This window comes from Myotis lucifugus, unplaced genomic scaffold (assembly GCF_000147115.1).
Source record: "Myotis lucifugus unplaced genomic scaffold, Myoluc2.0 scaffold_26, whole genome shotgun sequence".
Lineage (NCBI taxonomy): Eukaryota > Metazoa > Chordata > Mammalia > Chiroptera > Vespertilionidae > Myotis > Myotis lucifugus.
This window is the reverse complement of record NW_005871074.1, coordinates 10,328,824-10,337,402: the sequence shown is the minus strand read 5'-3', so window position 1 is coordinate 10,337,402 and position 8,579 is coordinate 10,328,824. Positions and strand designations below refer to the sequence as shown.

General features: G+C 49.0%; 1 protein-coding gene across 2 annotated transcripts in view; it reads left to right on the top strand.

Annotated features, from left to right (window-relative positions):
• Positions 1 to 203: 203 nt before the first annotated feature.
• ZMAT4 (zinc finger matrin-type 4) overlaps positions 204 to 8,579 on the top strand; it is a 321,014-nt gene continuing 312,638 nt past the window's right edge. For both annotated transcript variants that reach the window (XM_023751814.1, XM_006086256.3), the window contains exon 1: positions 204 to 334. The gene's annotated coding sequence lies outside the window, so the exon portion shown is untranslated. The remainder of the gene's footprint in view (positions 335 to 8,579) is intronic.

Here is an 8,579-nt window from a genome sequence, read left to right as displayed (position 1 = left end):
GCCGGAGGAAAGCCTTACAGGTTGTCAATGAAACATAGAATTATTCCCTTTGATGGCTTAGATAATAGTAGGAGCCAAAGCCATGAGTGAGGTCGGTGGAAACCAATGCAGTCCTGCCCGGGACCGGAGAGCCAATCGCAAGAGCAGGGGGCGGGGCGTCGGCGCCAGCAGATAATTGCTAAGTGCATCGCTAGCACAGTTGGTCGGAGCTGCTGAAAGGTCTGGTCGCAGAGGCAGGAACGCGTAATCCTCAGCGTGCTCCATCCCGGCAGCATCCTTCCAGGCTCGGCAGGGCAGCGAGCCTCCGGGCACCAGCCCCTGCTCCGCGGAAAAGGTACTCCTGCCTGCGTCCCTGTCCCCCGGGTGCTGCTCCTGCGCTGCCATGCAGGGCAGCCTCTGTATTGGGAATGCAGAAAGAAAAGTTTAGGCGAGGAGATGTGGCAAAGGTGGGAAACCACCGCCTTTTGTCGGGAGGAAGACAAGCTGACAATTTGGAAAACTTCTGCGCCGTCTGGAACTGGGTGTGTTTACTACTCTCAATTAGCTGCGCTCACGTCTGGGGAAATAGCTCTGGCGTTGGGCTATAGGGCGCCTGCAGGGCTGGGTGTGTAGACTCAGGTTAGTTGGGTGAAGGGAGTTGGACCGCGGGATGTAAGGCTTCCTGGTGGACCCATCCCTGGGAGGCTGGTTCGGAGAAACGTGATTGGTTGGCTGGGTTTTCCTCCCAGGGGGTCAGCCCCCTTTCCATTACCTTCACCTGCCTTCTCTCAACTATTGTGACCTTCAACCTGAGTTCTGGAACTGCTGTCTCCTTCCTACCTCTTACCCCTGGCCCACTCTGTCCCCGTGGATTTTATTTGGGGGAAGGAGACACTTCCTGGGGTGTGGGTGTCCTGTTTGACCTGGTGGGTGTCTGTGTGTCAGGCAACTTGGTGAGAAACCAACAAAGCAGTTGTCAGAGGAAAGAAATTACTTAATTGATTAGCTCCCGAAAACTCTGGAAGACTTTCCAGGCTCGGCGTGTACCGAAATGAAGGGGATAGAACTAAATTTCACCGGCGTTTCCACTCTAATGGGAGAAGGGCTATTCAGGGCGAAGCCTGCCAGCAGATCTGGGAGGTGGAGGCTCCTGGGGCTGGCTCCGTTCAGGTGCACAGGTACGGTGGTACCTTTGTGGCCCAGGAGTTGCTGGAGCCACCAACCACACTGCTTCTGAAGACTGCTCATTGAGAAGCAAAGCTCATCATGGCAGCATCTGGTTCAGCCTTGTGGCACCTAGTGCATTCAAATGGCGGGACCACCAGGCCTCACTTGCGCTCCGACCCCCTTTTAGACCGGGGAAAACTCCATTCCCGGAGCATCTGAGCTTCTGCCAATAGGAGGTTGTAGGTAGGCGGGCCTCCTAGGAAGCCAGGGGGAGAAGGTGAGGTGCTTGGTCTTGAATGAACTTCCTATCTGAATGCCCCATATCAGTTCCCCAGGTGTGTCCTCTGACCTGCTGGGGACCCTGAAGCTCCCGGTCTGGGGTCGGTCTTCCAGGTCCCGGAGGCTTTGGGGAATGCAGGTGAATTGTCTGACTCTGATTTCTCTCCTAGACCCGAAGCTGGGGAACTTGATCCCCAGTCCTGGCAGGAAGTGAACTTTCTGGGAGAGAGCCTCCAGCAACACCTTTTCCCTGTGACACCCTTCCCGCTGAGGTGCGGTGGGTGACAGCCTCCACTCTGGCGCCATGATTCACTTTCACTTTTTAATTCGTATTTTCTTTAACCTCTACAACAGGTTTTCCGCCACCTCCTTCAGGCAGCTATTTTGGGTGGGAGTTGTTATTGTCAAAGCTCTTCCCACAATGATTAAAAAAAACAGCTGCCTTTTTTTTTTTTTTCTGGGCAAGATACAGTCAGCTCTCTTTTCTGCACATGGTGCCTGACAGTCAACAAAACAAACTCTCAGTCCCACAAATTATAACGCCGTTGTGTTCAGGGGCCTGGAGTGGACGCTGGATCTTGACCGGCTGCCGGTGATAATTGGCCCCAATCCTCCTCCTCTGTGGTCTGTGGCGGGCAGGTGACTCCCAGAGAGCCCAGGAGAGGCAGCACCCGGCAGGTGGGAGATCTTGAAAGGGGCCACCTTGGTTTTCATGAAGACAGTGATGAAACTAGAAAATACTTTTGAGTTTGAGGGGTGTCTAGAAGAAGGAACAGGTAACAAAATTGGGGTCCCTTTCATTGAGGCTGATCTGCTGGGTTTTCTTCATGATAGAGGACATTAAAAGTAGGGTTTTTAAAGCAGCTTCTGAATGGTGACTCATGCAGAGAGAGGAAAAGGCAGGCTGGGGGCAGGGAGCAGAGGCACAAGTGGGACACACTGGAGCGCTTGCCTCGCCTCCCTCTCCTTCCCCCTCAGTTCTCTTCCCTTTAGTTCCCCATTTGGATCAGAGATCATTAAAATAACAACTTCAGACTAAAAAAAGCATCATAGGAGCTGGAGAATAATTGACAAAACGCAAAATACCGTCATTGTAACTTCACCTTGGGTGTCAGGGCATGATACCTAGATCCAGCCCCTCTGCCATGATCCTGTTTGGAGAATTTAATTGCTGGTGTGGGTGTTAGGCTGGCCAGTTGCTGTGAAGTAGGCACCTGCTTGTGTATGGAGAGCCCGGTTAGTGCTCAGGAAGTTAAATTTGTTAGTTGTTATTTCATCAAACATGGTCGCTTTAGCCAGGACCCTGGATAGGCGTCCTCCATAGATCTAGCATCTTCTCCCCCAAATTGGCCAACTAGGATTTCTCTCGTTTAACCACTGTGCTGTGCAGGGGTCGCCTCTTTCTGTTTTCTCAAGCGCTGGGTGACTTACCGGGCTAGTGAAAGTCCCTTCCTTACGTTTCTGTTCCTCCATCCCGCCTCCTTCCTGTCATCCCCTTTCATCATAAACACATCAGTAAATAATCTCTTTGCCAACCTGCTTTGATCTTGTCATTTTGTGCTGATTTTGCTGTTAAAGAAAACTGTCCCCTGAAATAGGATTGGAAACATAGTAGATTTTTTTTTATCAGAATAAAGTCGTTTAGATTCCTATTTTAAAATTTAATTTTGTGGTTTGGGAGAAATCAAATAAGCACGTTTACTGTGTTAGGTGTTTTTGTAAATGCTGTCGACATGCCTCCTTTTGCTTTGGTGGATGTGTGAACTCCCGGGTTATTCTGTGGAAGGGGGTGTCTGTCTGGAGGTTGGAAACCACCTGGAGCACCCCTGAGAGGTGACGAGGCTGGAGCATGAGGCTTCAGTTTATTCAGGAGAGGGTGAGGGCTCTGAAATGTATTCACCACACTCTGCTATTTTCCCCCTTCATTCTTCCCTTAGGAAAATCATTAGGAAATAGTTCCCCGGATTCACTTTTCCTTATACCTTTCTCCCTCCCCATTTGGGAGCTATTGAAGCAGGTACCTGAACAATCGTGTTTAATCACAAATACACGGTGTCCCCCCAAAATGTCTATACACTTTGAATTATTAATTCCAATGAGTTAAATCTGAAAAGAAATAAACATCAATCGAACGACCAGCTGTTAAAGTCTGTACATTTTGGGGGGACACTCTGGATATCTTCCTTTCTTCATTCCCTTCTGGCTCTTCCTTCCTGTCACTTAAGGGCACCCTAGTGGGTGAGATTCCATTTAGAGTCTGCTCACCTGACATCTGAAACGGTTAACCAGGGGACTCAGGAATTCTGGGAGGCACATTGGGCCGGCCCTGTGGGAGCAATGAGGTAATCCCTTCTCCACATTCAGTTCTACGCAGACCTCACAGAGCACCTGGGGTGGTGCAGCTCCCTCCATGAGACGGGCAGGGCAGGCGTTTCCAAGCACAGGCCTATAGGTTGCAAGGGATTCCCACAGGGCAAAGCCTTCCTGGCTCCTTTGTCCTGCCTACCCTCAGCCCCCTTGCATAGGACTGACCTTGAAAACGTTAGCAAGCAGTGAAATTTGTCTGTCATTTCCCCAGTTTCTTTGTCCTTTATTCTCATCTCACCCCCTAAATCTCTCTATCAAGAGTTGGAAAGAATCAAATCTACTTATTCATACTAAGGTGTGAACAGTTAGCAGTGCTGCCACTAGCAGAGGTATTTGGGTTCTTGATGGAAGTCAAAGCTGTTCATGGTGGAGTTTCACATCTGCTGGTGGGATGGGAAAGACAGAGTTTGGACAGGGAGTGTCTGAGCAATTGTGGCCCTTTGCTTTTCAGTTTCGGCGAATCCTGCTCTTTCCCACATCAAGGACACGCTGCAGCCACGCAGGGCACTGTGATGGCAATATTTGGGGTCCAGCCCCTGGAGCGTGGTCCCTCAGACTTGACCTTGGTTGCTGCACTTCCTTGCTCTGTCTTTCAGTTCCCACATGGAAAGCAAGGGGCTTGGACTAGTTGAGCCCTTTCTGCTTTGCCCGACCTTCTGCCTGGTTTTGTCACCCGAGTCCTATATCCCACTGGGATGCTACAGCTTCGGAAGGACTTGGAGCTTGCTGAGCATCCTCCAACGCGGGCCACCGTGCTCAGCGGTGCTTCAGAGCTAGATTCCATGAAGGCAGGTTGAAGGAATGGTGGATGTGAGACCGGGAGAAAAACAGGCTGAGGGGTGATGTAATAACTGATTTTGGTTTCGGAGGGGATGTTATATGGAGGATGGCGACCAGCTGTTCTCCATCTCCAGTAAGGATTGAACGAGTGAAAATAGACAGAAATTGCAGCAGATGGACTTAGATTAGGTATGAGGAAGAATTTTCCATCAGCAGGAGTTGTTAAAAAAGGAAGCTTGGGGAGTCTCTGTGATGATCTTTAGGAAATGGAGATTAAGCTGGAGGAGGCAGCAGAGGGCTGTGGGGAGGCCAGAGGCAGGGGCTGTCTAATCTAGGGATCCCCCACCCCTCCTGGCGAGGCTCCTTTTTCATTTCTCTGAAACCTCACCTTCACTCTTGGGCTGTCAAAGTGGCTGAGCATCACAGTCCCTGGGACGAGTGGGGAAGGGGTGCAGTCCCCCTGCACTGCCCCCCTGGGTGCTGCCCTGACCGGCAGGTCCTGCCTAGAGCTTGAGGATCTCTCCTCAGGTCTAATCTTTCATTTCCAGTCCTTGGCGTCATCACAGTTACCCGATGGCAGAGCTGGGACCAGAATCAAGGTCCTCCATCTCCCAAGTCAGTGTTATTTGTTTTGTAGCTCATTTTTTTTTCTTGTTTCCAAATGGAATAGACGGGTTGCTTTTTCTGGGCTCCTAATTTCTCTCTAACCAAATGGCAGAGACAGGGACACCTGCAGCTAAGCAGTATTTATTGAGTGCTCATTACTAACACCACGCACTCACCTCCAGCTTCCCTGATTCATACAGTAAACTCTTGAGTCCCCAGTCAGTGGCTGGGAAGGGGCTGCTGCAGGGCCAGGGGTGGCCGAATGCAGGCCAGAAACTGGAGCCGAAAGGAAGGGATGGGGTACAGCTGGGAGATATGAATAAAATCAAACCTTGTTTAAGCTGAATCTCACAAAGGTAAGAGACTCGTCATGGGATACATTAAATAAAAGAGGTGCACAGCACGCACAGGCTCCGGATAAGATGCTTCGTCAGTCACCTTTACAAAACAAAACAGAATTTTCAATTTCATGCAGATTCTCATTTCTGAGAGCAGCTTCTCCAATGTGGGGCTGAAATTCTATATTTCTTCCGGCCAGACTTGATTTATTTCTGGGCGCACACATCCCCTGGGGAGCACCATGGATGGAGTGTTAGGGGAGCCCATGGAGGCTGCAGCACGGCATGGTTAGCTCAGGGCCAGGGGATGCTCATGGTGGGGAAGGGAGTGGAGTGCTGCCGTCCAGCCAGTGGCCTCAGATGAAAGCAGGGCCTCCCACTCAGGAGAATGGGGCAGAGGCTGTGGAGGGCTTTGCCTGGTGGTGGTTTGAGCCACATAGAAATCAAGATGAATGGATGAGATGGGTCCCACAAAATGAATGCGTAATTAGTAAGCTCATGTGTGTAGTCACTGAAAAGGAGGAAGAAAACACAGAGGTTTATGCTGGACTAGTTAGGGGTCAGCAGGGAGTGCCCAGGAGGAGGGCATGAGCTTGTCACTCCTGCAGCCTGCTGGCATGTCTTTGTGCTACAAGGGCATCCTGAGCTGTTTGTTGTGCCCAGCACCAAGGCAGGCACTAGGGCAGTGATGGCGAACCTTTTGAGCTCGGCATGTCAGCATTTTGAAAACTTAACTCTGGTGCCGTGTCATATATAGAAATTTTTTGATATTTGCAACCATAGTAAAACAAAGATTTATATTTTTGATATTTATTTTATATATTTAAATGCCATTTAACAAAGAAAAATCAACCAAAAAAATGAGTTCGTGTGTCACCTCTGACACACGTGTCATAGGTTCGCCATCACTGCACTAGGGTGTCTGTCAGCCAAGGTAGGTGTGAACTTTCTCCTGCAGGAACTAGCTCCAGAGGCAGCCAAGTGCAATGTCTGTCCAAGGACTGGCTGAGTTAAAAGAGGAAAGGACACAGTGGGCACCAGGGGAGCTCATGGAGGCTGCAGCACGGCATGGGTTAGCTCAGGGCCTAGGATGTGAGACAGGCTTGAAGGGTGGAGAGAAGAGCATGAGAAAGGACAGGAAACCAAGGGCCTGGGGAGCCTGCCAGTGGAAGATGAAGGACCTTATGAACCACAGAAATATGTCTGATGGGCTGGCCAGCCCAGGGTGCCCCCACTGTGTCCTTTCCATTCAGAATGACATTCAGCGGACTTCACACTTCTGCCCTCAATCTTGGCTCACAGACCGCACTAGAATGCAGTAAAGTGTGGTAGCATGAGAGTAGTATGTCCTGGTTGCAGGGTATACATGGTGACACTTACTTGGCATGGTCAGAGGAGGCCTCCTGGAGAGAGGAACATCTGAGGGACTTGAAAAATAAATAGAATTTCACCAGGAGCATGGGAGAGGGGTGGAAAGGAGGGCAGCCACGTTTACAAGACTCAGAAGCATGAAACAGCGCAGCATGTCAGAGCACGATGAATAATCCTTGGGTTGCTGTGTCTAAGCACCTGAGCTGTGCTTTGGGGGTGGGGAGGGAAGAGGTGTTGAGGGACCAGTTGGCCAAACTGAGGAGCAGAAGGGTTTTAGGCAGAAAGAGACACAGTCACATTTGCATTTAGGAAGAAATGGAGAGTGGGGGTGAGGTTTGGGAGGGGCGAGCCTGGGATGGAGAGGCGGATGCTGAAGTACTTCGCTGCTGTCCAGGTGAGAAGTGATGAGGGCCCGGAGGAAGACGGAGATTTTGGAAGGAGAGGAGGGGACAGCATCAAAGGGCGATACTCTGACTTCGTAAGTGACACTAGATTAAGCAAAAATGAAGAGACATTTTCATTCCCTGGAGGAGAAGCTGACAGGTGAAGAAGTTCTCACTGTTCGGTGAAAGATGGAGCAGTGCCCCCCACCCCCAAGAGAGCAAGAGAGCAAATGGGTTTGAGAGACAGGAGAAGGGTATGCGTGAGACATGAGCATCAATGCCTTGTGGAGGGGACTGTTACACAAGGGGGCAGGGTCATCAAAGCAGGCTGTGCACTATTCTCTTGTTCATCAAATATTTAAGCAATCAGTCTGTCCCCTAATAGGTAAGTGGGTAAAAACAGAGAACTGAAACAGAAATGCCCAGAAAAATATGCAACAGTATCCAACTTCACTAATAATTAAAATATAAATGCAAAAAACAAGATATCATTATCCATCTACCAGATTACCAAAATTGAAAATGATAATATCCAGTGCCGTTAAGAGTTCTGAAAAAAAAATGGACATTTTTACCCTTAGCTGGTGGGAGGATATTTTGCAAATATGGGAGACGTGTCTCAAAAATATAGCCTTTGAACCACTAAGCAATTGCTCTTCTAGGAATTTATCCTCAGGAAATGATCAGAGATGTGCAAAATAGCTCTGATCGAGGATACTCCTTTCAGCATTATGCATCATAACAAAACATTGTGTGGAGGGATTAATTAAATTTAATGTAGCTCATCTGTAAAATGGAAATCAAGGAAGCTATTAAAATTACATTGAATAATATATAAGAACATGGGAAAATGCTAACAATATACATTAAGTAGATAAAGGTTTAAAAGTAAATAGGGTATGCGTGCAATTTTGTAAAAAAAAACACACAGATGTATACAGTCATGAAAAATAGAATGGAATACAATATATCAAGTGATAACAGTGGCTATCTCTGGGTTTTAAGAAACAAGAGATTTTTTATTTTGTTAAACTATTTCTCCAATTTCCTGCAGTAAATGTATTATTTTACAAATCAGGAAAAAAAATGCTCTTCAAATCAGTTACTCGAGCTACAAATGTTTAAGCAGTGAGTCTGCGTGTAGCAATGTGCCAGGCACTACGTGCTCACTGTAGGGCATACTGGGCAGGGTGTCCTCAATGTTTGGTGAGATAGAGCAATGCCCAATGGGCGTGGGAAATGCAGTGCAGGCTACACGGCATCGGGGGGGGCTGTGTCTGTTTCAGGTGTTGCGGGGGGGGGGGGGGTG